Source organism: Triticum aestivum, chromosome 7B, assembly GCF_018294505.1.
Source record: "Triticum aestivum cultivar Chinese Spring chromosome 7B, IWGSC CS RefSeq v2.1, whole genome shotgun sequence".
NCBI classification, from domain to species: domain Eukaryota; kingdom Viridiplantae; phylum Streptophyta; class Magnoliopsida; order Poales; family Poaceae; genus Triticum; species Triticum aestivum.
The window spans coordinates 597,766,612-597,789,717 of NC_057813.1; the positions used below are offsets into that span (position 1 = coordinate 597,766,612).

At 47.1% G+C, this 23,106-nt stretch overlaps 1 pseudogene; it reads left to right on the top strand.

The window, feature by feature from the left end:
- Positions 1-7,879: 7,879 nt before the first annotated feature.
- On the top strand, positions 7,880-8,086 carry LOC123163265 (uncharacterized; annotated as a pseudogene).
- The last annotated feature ends 15,020 nt before the right edge of the window (positions 8,087-23,106 follow it).

The window sequence follows — 23,106 nt, forward strand, 5'->3', positions numbered from 1 at the left end:
ATGGCCTTTATGTTGATAATACACAGACATCATTTTCCATGATTAGTTAACACTCAACAGATGAGTTGAGCAGCATCCAGAACCAGTTTTGCTCATAAAACAGAAGGGGAAATACCTGATGCACAGAATAACTGAACATGCCACACACACACACACACACACACACACACAGAGAGAGCATTTTACATTCTACTATTGATGACAACACAACATTTTGTTTGTAAACTGTTGATGCTATTTATTTCCATGTTCAGTTGAGATACCACAACAACATAAAAATGAGTATGAACAAGCCTTTTCCGGTTTATATAGTCTGCTTAGAGGGTTCCAATGATGTTTGTTGAGGGTTCCAACAACGGAAATTCGTTTCCATAAGTAGAAGGCTTCCAATGACCAAACAACGAGCTACAAGTAAAGGAACAAGACAACTTGAAAAGTTTATGGAGTCTCAACAATAACTACTCTGAGGTGTCATTTTGATCATCAGTCTTTCCGACTCATGAGGGAGCTGAAATAATTTGCGTGTGACATCCCTGACTTCCGTCATTAGCGACTCTTTTTTTTAGAAATGGAGGCGTGCCCCCGGCCTCTGCATCATGATGATGCATGCAACCATCTTATTAAAAAGTCCCGGAGTACCACAAAAACAAAAGAAGTATTACAGGTAGCATGCAAAGTGAAAAATAAAAGGAAAATAACAAGCTCAAAATCCCAATCGGTATGAAAATGCCAAGGGCAAGCTCCCTAGACTCTGATCCTGTTATGCAACCGCCATCCGAACCGGTTGAATATAGCCCATGCTACCATCTCTCAGTGGTTGCACCCAGTAACCAAAGGCTCCCAGGAGTCTGTAGGAGTGAGTAAGGACCACGTACGGATCCATGCAGACGTTTTGAAGATGACCTGGAAGAAAGTTAAAATATGTTGTCTGTTAAAAATCATGTCATTCCTGCAATTCCATATAGCCCACATGAGCACACATATTCCAATCCGAATACGAGCCGCAGTAATCTTATCAACCCCTGCTAACCACGTTCCAAACAATGATTCAATATCAACTGGAGGAGTAATGTTAAAGGCTATATGGATCGTTTTCCAAAGCAGCTTGACGAGTGGGCACTCTATGAATAAGTGTTGTATTGTTTCATCATGACCACAAAAACAACAACGCGAACTACCTACCCACCGCCTCTTAAGTAAGTTATCTTTGGTGAGGATCATTTGCTTGTGGATGAACCACATAAAGATCTTAATACGCAAGGGAACCTTCACCTTCCAAATATGTAACGATCTCGAGATTGGGCTAGAACTAATCAAATCCACATAGAAAGATTTCACCGTAAACACCCCATTTCTAGCTAACATCCAGTGTGTCGAATCACGTTGGTCGGTTAATTGAACATCTATCAATCTCCGGACCAAATGCATACAGGCAGTCCATCGTTCACCAACTAACGCACGTCTAAACTGAATGTTCAAGGGAGTCGTTTGAAATACTGTGCCAACTTAATCCTCCTTACGTTGCATGATGTTATATATGGTGGGGTATTGTACGGTTAGGGGCGTCTCTCCTAACCACATATCCTCCTAGAATCTTGTTGACATCCCATTGCCAATCAAGAATTTTATCCTACGAAAGAACAAATCTTTAGTTCGCATGAGTCCCTTCTAGAATGGTGAGTCAGTTGGTCTCACGGTGACCTGGGCGAGCGTTTTCGACTCCGGGGTGTCATTTTGATCTTCAGTCTTTCCTCGTGAGGGAGCTGAAATAATTTGCATGTGACATCCCTGACTTCCATAATTAGCGACTTAGCAATCCCATGATCTTTCTGTTATTAACGCACAGGCATCATTTACCTTAGTTGGTACACCAGGACATTTTTAATAGTATGACCGATGAGTTGAACATAACTCATAACCAGTTTTTCTTTGTAAAACATAATGGGGAAGACCAGCTGCGCAGAACAATTGAACACGACACACATGACGTTTTTATTACATTCTATTATTGACACAGTACAACATTTTGTCTGCAAACTACTGATACTATTTATTTCCATTTTCAGTTGAAATATCACAACAACATAAAAATGAGTATAAAAAGGTCTTTCCAGTTTTGTATAGTCTGCTTAGCAGTCCAAATTGCCTTCACAAAGTTGAACGAGTGATCACAACACAGAAGAATCAGGCGTCGCTGCAATCGTCACCCAGCAAACCCTCTTCGGCGGCCATGGAAGGATCATTGATCTTCTCGACGAGCAGGCTGATATCTCATCATGCAAAGAGGAAAAGAGAACTCACTTTTCAGATAAACAAACAAGCAACTGCTGCATGAGCAAGAAATCGCCGTAGCACGACTGGTGCGGAAAACAGAAATTTCCAAGGATAAACATATATCGATCAGCTGCATGTCCTCAAGGAGAAGTACTTGTTCCGTCACGCTCCAACATCCAGTCTGCTGAGTTCATAGAGGGCGGAGAATGTCTGAATAATAAGTCGTGAATTAGGAGAAGACTGCAGCACCATATATTCTGAATAACTCATGAATGCACTGCAGAATTTCTCTTTCAGAAAAGATGGGGAATCAGGCCTGAATTCCGCCCGTGTCTGTGAGCAGTACATACATATTTTGGATGGAGCAGTCCGACAGGGCTACGCTGTGACCGTTAGCTGTACACACATAGCTCCGCCCGTGTGCACACGGCTTGTTCTCCGCAGGCTGCCCCTTTGAGCCGTGGCGTTCACCAGCGCTCGTTTGAGGCCCACGAATCAGGCCAGTAACACATAGGCCTTGGTAGAAAAGCCTTCTTTGTTTGAGGCCCACGCAAGAGGTTGGTTTGGTGGCATTGCACCGTCCGGGCTCCGCACCGCAGGCGCGAGCAACTCATTTAGTACCACCTCGCTCGGCTAGGAGGGGACGGGAGGGCGAGCAGGCTACAAATAGAGGCAGAAATCACATATTTGACCTGAGACCCAAATCAAATCACAAACTGACCTGGTCATGAAAAAATTTCACTCTGCTGACTCTTTGGTGTGGTGCCCGACAGCTGGGTGCCGCACCCTACTGTGCAGCGCCCTTCCTTTAGGCGTCGCACCTCCTGCCATCATGGCAGCCCTGGTCCAGTTGCGGCCCCACACACACCTGTGCAGCGCTTAAGGGCTAGGCGCCACACTTTGACTAGCCCTTAGGCACTGCACAGTGACTTAAGCGCGGCCGCCCCAGCCCGACCAGGTAATTCTTCATCTCTCCGCTCTCTGGACAGAGAGCAGTGGCGGCGCCCCCATTTAATCCCCCCCACATCCCTCTCAGATATGAAGATTTGATCTGTGGATTCGATCCCCAATCCATCCTACTAGGTAAACTCTTCCGTTCTCTTTTTTTTGCTCCGTAAATTTGTTGTCATTTTAGAGATTTGTCCAAGATTTAATGGAACCCTTGATTTGTTTGGTTTGCTCGATTTAGGATGTGTATTCATATTGGTAGTACCGTAGTGTTATTTATTAGTTCACAATATATGATTCTTGTTAGTGAAACCCTAGATTGTTTAGTTTTTTTTAGATATATATGAGATGCCCATTTTTATAGATAACTATGAGATGTTGATTTTTGTAGACATATATGAGATGTTTGTTTAGATATATATTAGATGTTGAGTTTATTTGAAATATTAGATGTTGAGTTTATTTGAAATATTAGATGTTTAGTTTATTTAAACACATATGACATATTCATTGTGTGAGAAGGAGATGTTGAGATTCTTGTAGTTGAACACATGTTATATGTTTAGTGTATACCGATATTTGAGATGAAGATGAACTCTTATATGTTTATTGTTTGAAATTGTAAGGATGATTTGACTTCTGGACGATGTCTACGATGTGCAACACCGGGCCTACATGATGCGCGAGAAGGATAAGGTAATAATGAGTAATCTAAATATTTTGCAAATTTGCCTTTAGTTGAAATTTACATGCCCTAAGATTTGTCATTACTTGTTTTTTGCAGAAGCTTGAACCTCTGAAGATTCGGTATCACGGGGTCTCTGGTCCTGCCATGCCTTACGATGAGCGGTACACACCGTACATCAAGCAGGCAAGACTACTCCCGTGGATTCTGTTGGTCAGCCGGTCCACGCCGAATCTGAACGCTCCACTGGTGTCCGCTCTTGTTGATCGGTGGAGGCCGGAGACCCACAGTTTCCATCTTCGGACCGGGGAGATGACCGTGACGCTCGAGGATGTCTTGTTGATCACCGGTCTTGCTATCAACGGGAGGCCTCTCTGTATGAGCACCGATTCTGATGGGTGGCACGAGCAGATAATCGCTCTTATCGGTATGGCTCCTACCGAGGCTGAGGATGATGTAGAGGAGGGAGAAGAGAAGAAGAAGAGGGAAAGGAAAGCAGCCGAAGCTGCTTTCACGTGGATTCAAAATAACTTTGCGACGTGCCCTCCGAATGCCACTGATGATGTGATCCAGACACATGCTCGTGTGTATATGTGGTACGTTGTGTCGAGGACTTTGTTTTCTGACTCCACTGGCAAGAACGCTCCATGGATGTGGCTGAAGGCGTTGACCGTCTTCGATAGCAAATGGAGCTGGGGTTCAGCGACCCTTAGGCGCTGCACTACTTCCATGGCTATCCAGAGAGCCACAGTTGGCTTGCATCACATCCATAATACTTACAATGACTGCAGCATCACAATAATTTGAACAAACATAAATTTTATGCCGACGAGTTCATAACTTAAGACAATTCAAACATTACTACGACATGGTTCACGACACATTCATTACAAATGACAAATGGTAGCTTGCCCTAGAAGATAGTTTACCAACATCTCACATGCCCTCACAACTTCACGACACATTCATTAGAAGATAGTTGACGACGAGTGCACCGAAGTGAAGTCCCTACTGAGTAGATCGAGGCCATTTCCCCTTCTTGTCACGTGCTGAGTCCTCCTCCTGCACCTCGCGAGCCTTTGCAAGCTTTCTTGCCCTCTCCTCCTCACGAGCAAGTTTCGCTTGGCGTGCCCTCTCCTCCTCTCATTTCTCCCGCTCCATCCTCTCCTTCTGACGACGCTCTTCCTCCAAGCCTCTTCGAAACGATTCTTCGAACCGCCGTTGCCGCCTAAGACAATCAGCGTATTGGTACTTTTTCACATCTTCTGGCACTTCAAGATCTATCCACGTGAAGTACTTGCATAGAGGAGGCGGTGACTGCATAAAAATTTGTTGTTAGTGTTGACACACATTTGAGAGTAACATTTTACTTCTCAAGCTTACCAGTGGTTGGTCATAGACGTTAGTTGGAAGTGCACGATCATAAGCATAGTTCGGGCATACAAAATATCTCCGCCCTTCCGTCCATGCTTTCTTTCGGTCGGTGGACACCTTCACCTTGCAAACATCTCCACACCAACATGGCGGGATGTTGACATCTTTCTCCTTCACCTTGTCCAAAGATGCATCCTCCCACTTGTTCGGCATGTCTTCTTGGTTAGCACACGGTGGCCTCGTCATGGAATCGGATGAAGCCATGCCTACAAAACCGAGAATTATTGGTTAACCCAAACCCCCACTTAACAATAACCACAACCCTAACACCAACATAACCCTAACACTAACATCAAACACACATAACCCTAACCCTAGCATACTATGAAAGCCTAACCATACCAAATTAGCAAAGAAACACAAATTTCCAAATCCAATCAAAAACTAGGGTTTCCCCCAAACTAGCAAGATTTGAGCAAATGTGACAATTCCTATGGATGAAAACGAGGGGATCGGAGGAGATTACCTTAAGGGAGGGGTTGGCTTCGAAATCCACGGTCAAATACTCCGGATCTGAGAAGGATTTGAGAGGGGGAGAGAGGAGGGTAGAGGGGAGGCACTGAGCTTCGGGTTTGTGTGGAGGGTGGGGTGTGTGGGGTGGGGATGGGTGGGAGGGAGTTGGTGCAGCCTAATAAATGTCCAGGTGTGCAGCGCCTAAGGGAAAGGCGCCACACTACGGTGCAGCGCCTTGCCCTTAGGCGCTGCACACCTGGACATGCCAGTCCAGAGAGCACCAGGAGCGTTCCAGTAGCTTTTTCACCCCAAAATTTGCTAAGTCAGTGTGCAGCGCCCAAGGGCAAGGCGCTGCACACTACTGTGCAGCGCCCAAGGAATAGGATTGAAGCTCACAACCGGGATATATCCCGTTCTTGCCGTCTTCCAAATCACGGTGAGAACTCGGCCTAGCTCCAAGAGATATGCATTTGCCACCATCCACAACGGCTTCATTCGCGAGACTAAGATCCTTGAACAATGGTGTCTTTTGATCCCGCCCGAATACCTTCTTGAATGCTTCGGCCTCCTTCGGCGTGAACCCCTCCTCATCAACTTCTTCATCAGGACCATCGTCATCCGAGTCCGATGCATATGCACGGGAAAAAGGGATGGATTGGTCCATTGTCTCTTGCACATGATATTGGTCGAGATCACCCACATTGTTGTCATGGAGGTCAACTTCGTTGTCATCCTCCTCGTACTCATCATTCTCCTCTTCAAAACCTTCATTTTGGTTGTTTGGAGTCGGGCTCAATGTTGGCCAATCTTGTTGCATGAATTGAGGTTCACTCATTTGATCTTGGTTCATGGGTGGGGGAGTGCTAGCAACCAACGGGGAGGGGTTCCGGTTCAAGTCTAAATTCAAAGTAGACTCAACCTTCTTGGAGGCAAATAACTCAAGAGCCTTGTCTAGAGATTCGGCAACCGTCTCCTTGTATGCAACCCAACGTTGCTCGGAGTTCACACACATTGTCTTCCAACGGATGTGCATTCCAAAACCAACATTATGTCTTCCCTCGAACTCAACAACGTCACTTGGGTCCATCCAATTCAAATCTTTCCTCACTTGTTCCAAAAGCTCCGCATAGCTAGGACTACTCTCAAACACCATGTCAAGCTCATCCGGGTCCGTCTCAACATTGCCTTTCAAAAAGGCCTCTTTATCCACATGATGAACATAAACACATGTTCTCCCCATCCCTACAATAATCAAAAACACACATATATCAAGTAAATACTTAAGAAAAATATTTGCACACATATGCCCTAACATATATATGAATTAATAACCATAACCCCCACATAACAACCATAACCATAGCATAACCCTAACACCAACATCAAACACACATAACCCTAACACCAACATCAAACACACATAACCCTAACCCTAGCATACTATGGAAGCCTAACCAACCCAAGTTAGCAAAGAAACATAACATCATTCAACACAAATTTGCAAATCCAAGTCAAAACTAGGGTTTTCCCAAAGTAGCACGATTTGAGAAAATGTGACAATTCCTATGGATGAAAACGAGGGGATCGGAGGAGATTACCTTAAGGGAGGGGTTGGCTTCGAAATCCACGGTCAAATACTCCGGATTTGCAAGATTTGAGAAGGATTTGAGAGGGGGGGAGAGGGGAAGAGAGGAGGGCCGCAAGTCTAAGGGTTTGGGTGGGGTGGGGGTGTGTGGGATGGGGGTGGGAGGGGAGAGAGGGTGGGGCCAGCCCAAGTGGAACACAGACTGTGCAGCGCCCAAGAGCTAGGCGCTGCACATTACAGGTGTGGCGCCTAAGTCTTAGGCGCTGCAGTGCTGTCTGTGGGGGCGCAACTGGACCAGGGCTGCCACGGTGGCAGGAGGTGCGACGCCTAAGGGAAGGGCGCTGCACAGTAGGGTGCGGCGCCCAGCTGTCGGGCGCCACACCAAAGGGTCAGCAAAGTGAAATTTTTTCGTGACCAGGTCAGTTTGTGATTTGATTTCTGCCTCAGGTCAAATATGTCATTTCTGCCACAAATAGAGGGGCAGGGCAGCAGTAAAACTCATATCTTTCTCGGCCTTTTGGCTATGATCAAGTATAGTATCTGTTCTTATCAGTTTAATATCTGATATGATATAATATGTGGGCCATGTGCCTACAATGATATTAAATTTATTTTTTATGAGGGAGGGGCCACCACAATGGCTTGCCATTGGGTCTTTTAGGTGTCTTCTAGTGCGTTGTATTACTGCCTGGGCAGGCGCACCCCAACCAAATCAACTTAAAACTTTACTTGCGATGGGATGCTTGTAGTTAGATCAGTGTATCAGGTGAAATTTGTTCCTACAAAACTGCTGGTAGAACCGTCTATCTGTTCCTGCCGAACTGTTGGTAGCTCAAGAACAGCACGACTATTATGTGTTTCTTCTTCTGCTGCTGTTAGAACACAGGAAGATGCATTAACCGAAGCGCATTGACTTAATTTACTTGAATTCATGGAGAAATATACCTTGTTCATGTTGAATGTGGTTGTTGGTCTGTAGCACGATGGCCACCCATCGTAGTCTGGTAGTGCGGCCAAAACACATCTGTAGGTCCCCAACACACAAGATGGAATTGAATGTTGTCTGAATTTTCCGTATCTCACTTGCACAAATGTGCAACTTTTTTTTTTCTTGTGCATGCCGTCATGTGATTTGGTTCTTAATGACGAGTCGGACGCGTCGCTGATTTGGCCCGATATTTTACGATGTAACGAACTCCTTCAATATCCATCAATAAAAAATACTTCCAACTGCACGAGCAATACGCATAACCTAAAGCAGAGGTAACGACGACCAACGGACAACCCCTCGACACACGAGAAACCTCCCGCCAAAGTAGACATAACCAGCCGATGACGGCGGACCTCGAGTCAAATGCAACTTTTAAGTAGAAAATTCACACAAAATAACCAACTACGGCCGCTTAATATTCGATACACATGCTGTCTAACATGTAGAAAATATAACCTGCCTATTATAATGACCGGATCTGGATTTATATATTATTCGACCTCTAGAAACTTGCCTAACAAGTTTTTTTAACACCGTACAAAATGCAAGCGTTCATATACACACGCATACACTCACCCCTATGATCGCACACACGCACACCCTACCCCTATGATCGAGCACCTCCGAAAGACTGAGCCGGCATATCATGCACTCATATACACGCGCATATACTCACATCTATGAACGCATACATGCACACCCTACCTTTATGAGCACCTTCAAAAGACTGAGCCGACATATCATATTGAAATTTAAGAAGTCACCGTAGTCACCTCGTCGTCGATAGAAACGTCTCCTCCCACTGAATGCTACCACAGTCCCTCTAACCATCCAACCATAGGTTGGTTCGCAACTTGCCTAACAAGTTGACCAAACAAAATCTCTTTTTATCTCTAATCCTCATCCTTTTGACGTGTCTTGCTGACAAGTTTTGTCAAGATTAGTACAGTAGTGAGCATCATGGAATATCATTTGTCTTCACTTTCATGCTACAATAACCTTTTAGCAAATTGGTGGTCACAAAATGCGGGGTTGTGGATTTATGATCCAACTTATGAAATGCTACAAAAATCTTGTAGACATGAAACTAAGAAGATGGCCAATATGACATTCAAATTATAGAAGATGATAGTTACTTGAAATGATCGATATTTGGTTTGCCTTACATTATGGTTCTGAAGTTCTTTCAATCAAAATAGTAATTCAGTTCTTCCTTGTCTATACATTTGTAAAAAAATTACAATCATTCTATTGGAAAAATACACGGGCGCAACAATGCGCGCCAATCATGATCTAGTAAAAATAAAGATCGGGTAGTACCCAACAACGATAAGAGTACATCATACATCCTATGACTTTAAATCGTTGGGGATAGTGTGACGCCACAACTCCTCCACCTCCTCCTTCCCGCCTAGTCCTCGACCTGCTGCAGAGCAGGCAAACATCATTGTCGATGTTTGGGGTCGCTCAACATGGTGGAAGAAGGATGACATCCATTGGTAGGTGCACATGGTGGTGCAGGCAGCTTGATATAGAAACCCTAGTCAAGGGGAAAGGAGGAATCGAGCGGCGGAGCCACAACCTCATTATGTAGGAGGATCCCTACGTGGTGGGAAATCGACCGCTGTGTCAGGACCCCGACTCGATGTCACATCGATCTAGCTGGTAACACCTCATATCACTTTGCGGCCTCACGCACGGTATCCCCACGGGTGTCGTCTTACCTTTTCCCGGGACCGTTTGCGCCTTTTGGCTCACGTATATGATAGTGTCGCTAGCATCCATATGATAAGGAGCCCGGGCTGACATGACTAGTCGTAAACCCAAAGTGGCACAGACTTACAGGGACAGGCATCCATGACCCAGCTTCGAACGTGTCGGTCATCAGCAAGTGGGTCCGGGCTGTAGCACTGGGCTAGCAGGACTCCGGTAAACCGGGCTGTAGCGGGCTAACAGGACTCCGGTACTCAAAGCGTGACATTTCCCCGAAGGGACAGACACAGGAACGAAGAAGGACACATGCCGGCCAGCCTAAGTGTTCCAGAGCAGTAGCAAGCTACCATGGCTCAGCGGTAACACTAGGAGACATTTCCCGGTAAGAGAGGCTACTAAAGATAAACAACTAGATAGTCAGATCCCACACATACCAAGCATTTCAATCATACACACAATATGCTCGATATGTGCAAATACAACGAAGCATCACAACATGACTCTATGACACAAGTACTTTATTTAAGGCTCAGGGAGCCATACATAACATACACAAAGGTACGGGTCTCACGACCCAACATACAAGTCATACAGTCATACAAACCAGCAGCGGAAGTACATTGTCTGGGTACAGACAACTAGTAAAAATAAAAGAGGCTTGGAAAGCCTAGCTATACTACGTGGTCCATCACAAGCTCAGGGTCACCACCTGGGTCTTTAGCCTACTCGTTGATGTCAACGTCTACATAGAACCCATCAGAAGGGGTTGCAGCGTCTTCTGTAAAAATGTAGATTATAGCAACATGAGTACAAAGGTACTCAGCAAGACTTACATCAGATCCTACATACATGCATAGTATCAAGAAGGGTTGGTGGAGTTATTGCAGCAAGCCAGCTTTGACTCTTGGCTAGGCTATCCTACGATACTCCAACTTGAAATGTTTTGCGCACACGAGTCCACTACTCACCACTTCAATACACTACCGAGGATCCACCTCCGTCTTCCTACGGAAGAGCCATCCTCGGCACTCACACTTATCTTGAGGCTTTTAGTAGTTTCCATTTACTTGTCTATGAACTGTATAGGCAACCAAGTAGTCCTTTACCGCGGACGCGGCTATTCGAATAGATCATGTTAACCCTGCAGGGGTGTACTTCTTCATACATGTTTCCACCACTTAGCGTCTGCACACGACATGTGCTCGGCAGACTTCAAGCGAAAGCCGACGTGGGTGTAGACCACGACCTACCTAAACACTTAAGCCTCTAGTCCAGGTTTATCGCCTATTCAGGTTCCATCCGCAGGGAGTCCGGCCGAGGTTTCCCATACGGCCCCGAACGATGTGAACAGGGTTCCCGAGATACCTAACGGGTATTCGGTACACCGTGCCACGTACCTACCGCATCACAGCCCACCCCTACGGTCAGCGCTGTCCACGGCCTCCAGTAGGCTACAAACACCAGAAACTACTTGCAACTCCTGGACAGAGAGCTAGGGTGAATAAGAAGTCGAGCGGGGTCATATTTCAGGGCCCAATGCATGGTAGTAGCTGTATCTTAAATCACACATACAGATCTCAGTGCTTAAGGTCGGCTTCAATGAAACAACCCACCATGTACTCCTACATGGCCTCTCATCGATACCTTTACCAAATCGTGTTCACCACACCACTCTCATTACCGACATAATCATTTCACTCTAGCCCATCACCCAGATGAACCAGACCTGACACGACTCTAAGCATAGCAGGCATAGCAAGGTAGGAACAACACATACATATGGCTCAATCAACTCCTACACATGCTAGTGGGTTTCATCTAGTTACTGTGGCAATGACAGGTCATGCAGAGGAAATGGGTTCAACTACCGTAGCACACAGCAGTTTGAATCGCGTTGTCTTAATGCAGTAAAAGAGAGCAGGAGCGAGAACATGGGATTGTATCGATATGATCAAATGGTTGGTTGCTTGCCTGATGGTTCGATGCACTGATATGGTTCTTCGTTAGGGTAATCACGGTATTCTTCGGGGGCAGAACCTGTCGCAAAGGACATCGATACACAAGCATCACCAAACAATGTGCAACAATATGATGCATGCATGAAACATGGCAATATGAGTGTGTTGGGCTAATGCAACTAAAACCAGAAGGGTTTGAACAAATTTGAATCAAAGATTCAAATTTCAAACTCAAACATGGCCTCTTTAAGTGCTTTTCCTTATTCTGCTTAAAACATCAATTTAACTTGTTTGATCATGCATGAAAATAGTACAGATGGATAGATTGGATTTTTCTGATCATTTTTCATATATAATTTGTCCAATTTGGAGTTACAGAATAAAAGTTATGAATTTTTGAAGTTTAAATAATATTCTGGAATTTCCTGATTTAATTTAAATCCAGAAAATCAATTACTGCGTCAGCCTGACGTCAGTGTGACGTCAGCAGGTCAACGGAACAGGTCTGGGTCAAACCTGACAGTGGGTCCCGCATGTCAGGGTGATTATTTTAATTAAAATTTAATTAAAACTAATCCTGTTTAATTAACAGGGCTGGGCCCCACCTGTCATTGACTCAGGGGAGTCAACCAGGGCCCACCCGTGGTCAAAGTCAAAGTCGGCTGCCGGCGTTTAGCCGCCGGCGAGCCCGACGCGGCGGCGGGAGTGGTTTTGGCCATTTCGGCCACCAAATGGACCGCGGAGACCACCGGAGTGGAGCTGAGGACAACCCGCAGCTCTTGGCGGAGTCCGTTGGGGTCGGGGTGGCCGGAGTTGGCGCCGGCGACGACTTTGGCGGCCACCGGGGTTCGGTCGAGGATGAACTTGGCGCTAGAGGGGTCGGTGAGGCTCGTGGAGTGGCTAGCTAGGTGCTGTGGGACTCGGTGAGCAAGATGGACACCATCTTGTGGCCGGAGTGTGGCCGGAAGCACGTCGGCGACGAGGTCCGCGACGGCGCGTGCGGGTGAGCTTGGTGCGCTCGCTGTGGTGCTCGAGAGAGAGAAAGAGAGGAAGGGGAAGTTAGCCCAGCTCACTGTGGTCTTGACGGAGAGGACGGCGTGGTCGGGGACGAGCTGCTGCGGCGGCGACGGCGAAGGGGATCTCCGGCGATGGCGGTTCGGGCGAGGTTGGTGCGGCGGCTTCGAGGCACGCGAGCGCTCGGGGCTCGGCTAGCTCGAAGGAGTAGAGGGCGGCGGAGCTTCTGGACAGGGTGGCGCGGCGTGGAGACGACGGGGAGCACGGCTACGACGGTGGTGCGGCGACGGTGGCGTCGGCCATGGCGTGGGAGCGCGAGGGAGAGGAGCTGGGGGCGAATGGAGGTGTCCAGGAGGGTCGGGGCGCGACGTGGAGCTCGTCCAGGCCATCAGGGCGGCGAGAGGGGGAGGCCGGGCGGCGTGCAGCTGCGTGGCGAGCTGCGGTGCCGCCGCCGAGCACCTTGGCTGCCTGCCTGGCAAGCCAAGCAGCTCGCTGGAGCGGTGGCCGGGCTGGGCCGGCCAGGTGGGCTGGCTGGTGGGCCTGCGGTGGCGCCAGGTAAGTTTTCCCCTTTTTTTCTGTTTCTGTTTTTATTTAATATATCTGCAACTTTGTTGAATTAAATAAAATACCTAGGCAACTTCAAAAATCACCAAACTATTCCTGGCCCATAGTTGGATTATTTCCAACATGAAACATTTTAGTTTGGAGATATTTGAGCATTTAAATATTTTATATTATTTTAAATGCCCAAATTCAAATATTTATGATTTAATTCAAAAACCCTAGGATGGCCTAGGAAAATGTGCACCATTTTTGGCAGAGGTTCTGAACCAAGACAAAAATGATGGGCATTTTAGAAGGGCATTTCAGGTTCATTGAAAAATTATTTTAGTAACCCTAGTTGGTTTCAGAGGGGACTGGGGGTTCTGTCATCCCCATTTCAAGTTTCTGATGAAAGAGTAAACATGATGCAACACTCTAATGCATGACTAGCTAGGGTGTGACAACTCACCCCCACTCAAAAGAATCTCGTCCCGAGATTTGGGTTCCTCCAGGAAGAAGGCGGGATATTCAAGTCGAAGACGATCCTCCCTTTCCCAAGTTGCTTCATCCTCAGAATGGTGCGACCATTGAACCTTGAGAAACTTGATATTATGACGTCGGGTGGTACGTTCGGCTTGATCGAGGATACGAATGGGGTACTCTCGATATGTAAGATCATCTTGGAGATCAAGCGTTTCGTGGTCCACTTCACGGATAGGATCCGAGAAGCAACGCCTGAGTTGAGAAACGTGGAAGACATCGTGAACTCTGGAGAGGTGCGGAGGTAGTTCCAACTGGTAGGCAACTTCTCCTCGTTTGGCGAGAATGCGAAAAGGTCCAATGTAACGAGGAGCCAATTTGCCTTTGATACCGAAACGATGGGTTCCCTTCAGAGGGGTGACCCGAAGATAAGCCTTCTCGTCAACCTCGAAAGTCATAGCCTTATGTTTTCGGTCATATTGACTCTTTTGACGAGATTGGGCTGTTTTCAACTTTTCACGAACGATACGAACTTGTTCTTCTGCTTCCTGAATCATATCCGGGCCAAAGAATTGTCTTTCCCCGGTCTCTGACCAGTTAAGGGGTGTTCGACATCGTCGTCCATAGAGAACTTCAAAAGGGGCTTTACCCAAGCTAGATTGATAGCTGTTGTTGTAAGCGAATTCGGCAAATGGAAGGCACTTCTCCCAGTCCATTCCGAAAGAGATAACAGAGGCTCGAAGCATGTCTTCTAGAATTTGGTTGACGCGTTCCACTTGACCACTTGACTGAGGGTGGAAAGCGGTGCTAAAGGAGAGACGAGTTCCCATAGCATTTTGGAAACTTTCCCAAAATCGAGAGGTGAAAAGACTTCCTCGATCCGAGTTAATTTCCAAAGGAACACCATGGAGAGACACTATTCGGGAGATGTACAACTCTGCCAGCTGACTAGCGGTTATACTCTCACGAACAGGTAAGAAATGAGCTACTTTGGAAAGACGATCGACCACGACGAAAATAGCATTATTCCCTCTCTTGGTCCTGGGAAAACCGGTAATGAAATCCATACCAATTTTATCCCATTTCCATTCAGGAATAGCTAAGGGTTGAAGGGTGCCAGCAGGCCGTTGATGCTCTGCTTTTACACGACGACAGACGTCGCAATTAGCAATATACTGAGCAATTTCTCTTTTCATCCTAGTCCACCAGAACCTCTGGCGTAGGTCCTGATACATTTTAGTGCTACCGGGATGAATGGTGAGAGGAGATTCATGAGCCTCCTTAAGGATCAACTGCCGTAGATGCTGGTTCTTGGGAACCACTAGACGGTTCTCAAAGTACACAACACCATGATCATTTGTGGAGAAACAACTAGCACCTCCGCTAGCAATGTTCTCTTTGATTTTAGATATTCCCTTATCTCGCTTTTGGGCAGCGATGATTTGATCCGTAAGAGTAGGTTTTGCTACCAAGGTGGAAAGAAAACCTTGAGGAACAATGTGAAGGTTAAGCTTCCGAAATTCCTCATGGAGAAGCGGTTGACTTTGTTGTAACATCAGGTTGTTACAATAAGATTTACGACTTAGCGCATCAGCCATGACGTTGGCTTTCCCTGGGGTGTAGGTTATTCCTAAGTCGAAGTCTGTGATCAATTCAACCCAACGTCTCTGCCTGAGATTCAAATCCGGTTGGGTGAAAATGTACTTCAGACTTTGGTGATCAGTGAATATTTCGCAACGATTACCGAGGAGGTAATGTCGCCAGGTCTTAAGTGCATAGACTACGGCTGCAAGCTCTAGATCATGAGTAGGATAATTCTCCTCATGTGGGTGCAATTGCCGTGAAGCGTAAGCAATTACGTGTCGATCTTGCATAAGAATGCAACCTAGTCCTTGTCGCGAGGCGTCGCAGTAGATAACAAAGTCCTTGGAGAAGTCTGGCGGTACCAGTACGGGAGCAGAGGTCAGGCGTCTTTTCAGTTCCTGAAAGCTGTGCTCACATTGTGGAGTCCATTCGAACTTCTTATCTTTCTTGAGGAGTTCGGTTAGAGGTTTAGCAACTTTGGAGAAGTTCTCGACAAAGCGACGGCAATAGCTCGCTAAGCCTAGAAAACTCCGAACTTGCTTGACCGATTCAGGTGGAGTCCAATCAAGGACGGCTTGAACTCGCTCAGGGTTAACAGCAATACCTTTACCAGATATTACATGACCCAGATAGGTCACTTCTGACAACCAGAATTCACATTTCGAAAATTTGGCATAAAGGCGATGCTCTCGAAGTTTCTTCAACACTAGCCTTAGATGTTCGGCATGTTCTTCCTCGTTCTTGGAGTAGATGAGTATATCATCGAGATAAACTACGACGAATTTATCCAAATACTCCATGAAGATTGAGTTCATTAACCGAGAAAAGGTGGCTGGAGCGTTGGTTAAACCGAAGGACATGACGGTGTACTCGTATTGGCCATAACGAGTAACAAAGGCCGTTTTAGGAATGTCCCCGTTTCTGATTTTGATTTGATGGTATCCCAACCTCAAATCCATCTTGGAGAAGACTGAGGATCCAGCGAGCTGATCATACAGATCGTTGATCCTGGGAAGTGGATATTTGTTCTTGATTGTGACCAAATTGACAGGTCGGTAATCTACAACCATCCGGTCCGTACCATCCTTCTTCTTGACGAATAGGACGGGGCAAGCCCACGGAGATGAACTAGGGCGGATGAAACCCTTTTTCAAGGATTCATCGAGTTGTTTCTTAAGCTCGGCTAGTTCTAGGGGTGCCATCTTATAGGGTCTTCTAGCAATCGGAACGGTTCCGGGAATGAGGTCTATTACGAACTCAACATCCCTGTCAGGTGGAACACCTGGCAATTCCTCTGGAAAGACATCCGGGAAGTCACGGACTACCGGAACGTCCTCAAGGTCTGGCAAGGGGCTGGCGTTAAGAGAATATAATTGTCGCTTGGCTATTCGGGTCAAGACATTGACTATCTTCCCCGAAGGATGGGTGAGTTGAACAGTCCTAGAGAAGCAATCAATTTTGGCTTGATGAGCTGACATCCAGTCCATACCCAAAATGATATTAATATCTGAAGATTTAAGGGCTATCAAAGATGCGAGAAAAACAAGTCTGTCGACTTGGATTTCATTTCCATGGCTTACTCTAGAGGTTTGCCATTTGGATCCCGGAGTTTGAATTACCATAGAGGTTGGCATATCACCGAATGCGACGTTATGCAAACGAGCATAGTTTTCAGATATAAAAGAATGAGAGGCTCCTGTATCGAAAAGAACAGATGCCGGGTGGCAATTAACAAGAAGCGTACCGAGAACGACGTTGGGATCCTCTTGAGCTTCTTCGGCAGAGATACAGTTGACATGGCCACGTGAAGCGGTGACCGGCTTGGCGTGGAACACTTTCCCTGTCGGCTTGCCACGGCCAACAGCTTTAGCAGATTGATTGGGGTTGGTCTGGGGACACTCACGCATATAGTGGCCAGATTCCCCACACTTGAAACAAGTCACGGAACTGGTACGTGGAGGAGCATTATTGGTTGGACCCCCATAGGGCTTGGCCGGTGCAGACTGTTGAACAGGGCGAGGCGCCTGGAAGGATGGCCTCGGTGTGAACCTGGGTGGCAGGGCGGTGTTGGGCACCCACACGCGGCGCTTCTGAGGACCAGCACCGGATGAGGAACCCATGTCACGGCCATGCTTGCGTGTTGCGTCATAGTCAGTCTGACCAGTTTCAGCACTGATGGCTTTGTTGACAAGTTTCGAAAAAGATGTGCACTCATGCAGACGGAGGTCGCGGCGAAGCTCAGGACTAAGGCCCTTACGGAACCTTGCTTGCTTCTTGGCGTCAGTAGACACTTCCTCAGTTGCATATCGGGCGAGATTACCAAACTCCCTGCTATAGACATCCACAGAAAGTCGGCCTTGGGTGAAACTGCAAAATTCCTCACGTTTACGGTCCATGAGACCCTCCGGAATGTGATGTTCACGGAAAGCCTCGCTGAACTCAGCCCAAGTGGTGACATGGCCCGCTGGGCGCATAGCTCCATAATTCTCCCACCATAGACTGGCGGGGCCTTCAAGATGATATGCAGCAAAGGTGACCTTGTCAGCCTCAGCTACTAGCGCGGAACGCAGCTTGTGAGAGATACTGCGAAGCCAGTCATCAGCGTCGAGAGGCTCGACGGAGTGGTGGAACGTGGGTGGATGCAATTTGATAAAATCACTGAGTGACACCACGTTAGCCCTCTGATGGTGTGCTGTATTCTGTTCAATACGCTCCAACAAACGGTTGGTCTCCCGCTTGTTTCTCTCAGCTTCCATCATAACCTCGGCTAGTGAAGGAGGATGAGGCAGATTTTCATTCCCGCCTTCACTGCTCTCGGCCTGCTCTTGGGAAGCAGGGTTAGCGCGCGTGTTGACCATCCTAGGTGAACAAGACAATGATTTAGTCAGGATGGTAAAATTCCGACATAGGATACATAATGTAAGGAATAACTCGGAATGCGAGATGATCATCCGTATGACATGGTAGATACAGAACTGCTTCTTTTATTCCATCGTTATACACACCATACAAGGTTTAGTACAAGACCAAACAAAGTACTATTACGGTGAGAAAAGGATTACATCTCATCGGAGGCATTCCAAGCTACTATACATTATTTTTCTACACCTCCGGAAAGAGTACAAACTAGGTCATATCCCACGAGTCACGCAGGACGATAGACGACACGGCTAGTGCGAACTAGTGATACTACCCCTAACTCAGACCGATCCGTAGTAGTCCTCATAGAAGTCACCTCCATAGCCTGGAAGTTCAACATGATCATCCGGAAACAGGCGGTCTCGCGGAGCTTGTGGACCATAGGGGCTAGGATGAGGCCTTGGACCAACAAACGGTGGCCTGCGGGGACCGCGAGGTGGGGTGATGCCTCCTACATCACGCCAAACCATCACGTCTGGCAGAGCAGATCTCACAGGATAGAGATCGCGCATATCCGAATATCCAGCTTGCACCGCCGGTGCGAACCGAGTCAAAGTAGCCCAGTGGTCAGCACGGGTATTGAAGAGCTCTAGCCTCAAGGCCCGATTTTCACGGTCCTTATCCTCGAGCATCTCAGCAGTGGTGCGAGTCCGTGAATCCTCCTGAGTGGAGTCAGCATAGATAGCCTGGAGATACCCTTGTGCTCCCGGAAGTGATCCTGGCATATACCGGAAGTCAGAGTCCCGGAATAGACCAGATCTGACTCGCATAATGGTCATCATAGAGTAGGCGGCGTCCTGCACAGCCATCTCAACAGTAACCCCGAGTCCATAGGAGCAGTGAAGAGGCTCGGTGGATCCAGGATAAGATGGAAATATCCTGACAGTGCAGAGATACTGGCTTTGATTGAAGTCCCGGAATTGCTCTTCGACCGTGTACTCAGGATACCAGCGGTATCCAGCCTCAGTCATTACCCTGACCAACTTAGCAGTATGGCCGGGTACATCTAGGCATCGAGTCAGGCGAACCACTTGATTAAGGTCGCGAGTGGCCATCTGAAAGCACAATCATAATGCAAAGGCATTAGAATTTCTAGCAAAATTTCGGCAGCATAACAGCTGTAAATGCTCAAAAAGGATTTTGAGACATTTGACAAAGGATTTCGTACACACTCAACATCATCATGTCAAAGTTATGAAACCATTCTAACAACATAGGATGGTAGTAGAACTGAACTAGGCTTGTAACCATCAAACTTATAAGGTACTACTGATTAGTAACACGTGATCCTGATAGAGAGAACAGATCCTAATTCCTTAACCCCCGGTGGAAAAATGGACTGACTCAGATCAGAAAGTCATAAGGTATAAGGAGTAAAAAGAGCCTTACGTTCCAACCCACAAACAATTCCCCTACATATAGCTAAAGAATTTCTAGACTCAACATCGACCAGTTTGGCTTGGAGAACCTACAGGCAGTCCGGCTCTGATGCCAACGCTGTCAGGACCCCGACTCGATGTCACATCGATCTAGCTGGTAACACCTCATATCACTTTGCGGCCTCACGCACGGTATCCCCACGGGTGTCGTCTTACCTTTTCCCGGGACCGTTTGCGCCTTTTGGCTCACGTATATGATAGTGTCGCTAGCATCCATATGATAAGGAGCCCGGGCTGACATGACTAGTCGTAAACCCAAAGTGGCACAGACTTACAGGGACAGGCATCCATGACCCAGCTTCGAACGTGTCGGTCATCAGCAAGTGGGTCCGGGCTGTAGCACTGGGCTAGCAGGACTCCGGTAAACCGGGCTGTAGCGGGCTAACAGGACTCCGGTACTCAAAGCGTGACATTTCCCCGAAGGGACAGACACAGGAACGAAGAAGGACACATGCCGGCCAGCCTAAGTGTTCCAGAGCAGTAGCAAGCTACCATGGCTCAGTGGTAACACTAGGAGACATTTCCCGGTAAGCGAGGCTACTAAAGATAAACAACTAGATAGTCAGATCCCACACATACCAAGCATTTCAATCATACACACAATATGCTCGATATGTGCAAATACAACGAAGCATCACAACATGACTCTATGACACAAGTACTTTATTTAAAGCTCAGGGAGCCATACATATCATACACAAAGGTACGGGTCTCACGACCCAACATACAAGTCATACAGTCATACAAACTAGCAGCGGAAGTACATTGTCTGGGTACAGACAACTAGTAAAAAATAAAAGAGGCTTGGAAAGCCTAGCTATACTACGTGGTCCATCACAAGCTCAGGGTCACCACCTGGGTCTTTAGCCTACTCGTTGATGTCAACGTCTACATAGAACCCATCAGAAGGGGTTGCAGCGTCTTCTGTAAAAATGTAGATTATAGCAACATGAGTACAAAGGTACCCAGCAAGACTTACATCAGATCCTACATACATGCTTAGTATCAAGAAGGGTTGGTGGAGTTATTGCAGCAAGCCAGCTTTGACTCTTGGCTAGGCTATCCTACGATACTTCAACTTGAAATGTTTTGCGCACACGAGTCCACTACTCACCACTTCAATACACTACCGAGGATCCACCTCCGTCTTCCTACGGAAGAGCCATCCTCGGCACTCACACTTATCTTGAGGCTTTTAGTAGTTTCCATTTACTTGTCTATGAACTGTATAGCAACCAAGTAGTCCTTTACCGCGGACGCGGCTATTCGAATAGATCATGTTAACCCTGCAGGGGTGTACTTCTTCATACATGTTTCCACCACTTAGCGTCTGCACACGACATGTGCTCGGCAGACTTCAAGCGAAAGCCGACGTGGGTGTAGACCACGACCTACCTAAACACTTAAGCCTCTAGTCCAGGTTTATCGCCTATTCAGGTTCCATCCGCAGGGAGTCCGGCCGAGGTTTCCCATACGGCCCCGAACGATGTGAACAGGGTTCCCGAGATACCTAACGGGTATTCGGTACACCGTGCCACGTACCTACCGCATCACAGCCCACCCCTACGGTCAGCGCTGTCCACGGCCTCCAGTAGACTACAAACACCAGAAACTACTTGCAACTCCTGGACAGAGAGCTAGGGTGAATAAGAAGTCGAGCGGGGTCATATTTCAGGGCCCAATGCATGGTAGTAACTGTATCTTAAATCACACATACAGATCTCAGTGCTTAAGGTCGGCTTCAATGAAACAACCCACCATGTACTCCTACATGGCCTCTCATCGATACCTTTACCAAATCGTGTTCACCACACCACTCTCATTACCGACATAATCATTTCACTCTAGCCCATCACCCAGATGAACCAGACCTGACACGACTCTAAGCATAGCAGGCATAGCAAGGTAGGAACAACACATACATATGGCTCAATCAACTCCTACACATGCTAGTGGGTTTCATCTAGTTACTGTGGCAATGACAGGTCATGCAGAGGAAATGGGTTCAACTACCGTAGCACACAGCAGTTTGAATCGCGTTGTCTTAATGCAGTAAAAGAGAGCAGGAGCGAGAACATGGAATTGTATCGATATGATCAAATGGTTGGTTGCTTGCCTGATGGTTCGATGCACTGATATGGTTCTTCGTTAGGGTAATCACGGTATTCTTCGGGGGCAGAACCTGTCGCAAAGGACATCGACACACAAGCATCACCAAACAATGTGCAACAATATGATGCATGCATGAAACATGGCAATATGAGTGTGTTGGGCTAATGCAACTAAAACCAGAAGGGTTTGAACAAATTTGAATCAAAGATTCAAATTTCAAACTCAAACATGGCCTCTTTAAGTGCTTTTCCTTATTCTGCTTAAAACATCAATTTAACTTGTTTGATCATGCATGAAAATGGTACAGATGGATAGATTGGATTTTTCTGATCATTTTTCATATATAATTTGTCCAATTTGGAGTTACAGAATAAAAGTTATGAATTTTTGAAGTTTAACTAATATTCTGGAATTTCCTGATTTAAATTAAATCCAGAAATATAATTATTGCGCCAGCATGACGTCAGCATGACATCAGCAGGTCAACAGAACAGGTCTGGGTCAAACCTGACAGTGGGTCCCGCATGTCAGGGTGATTAATTTAATTAAAAGTTAATTAAAACTAATCCTGTTTAATTAACAGGGCTGGGCCCCACCTGTCATTGACTCAGGGGAGTCAACCAGGGCCCACCCGTGGTCAAAGTCAATGTCGGCTGCCGGCGTTTAGCCGCCGGCGAGCCCGACGCGGCGGCGGGAGTGGTTTTGGCCATTTCGGCCACCAAATGGACCGCGGAGACCACCGGAGTGGAGCTGGAGACAACCCGCAGCTCTTGGCGGAGTCCGTTGGGGTCAGGGTGGCCGGAGTTGGCGCCGGCGACGACTTTGGCGGCCACCGGGGTTCGGTCGAGGATGAACTTGGCGCTAGAGGGGTCGGTGAGGCTCATGGAGTGGCTAGCTAGGTGCTGTGGGACTCGGTGAGCAAGATGGACACCATCTTGTGGCCGGAGTGTGGCCGGAAGCACGTCGGCGACGAG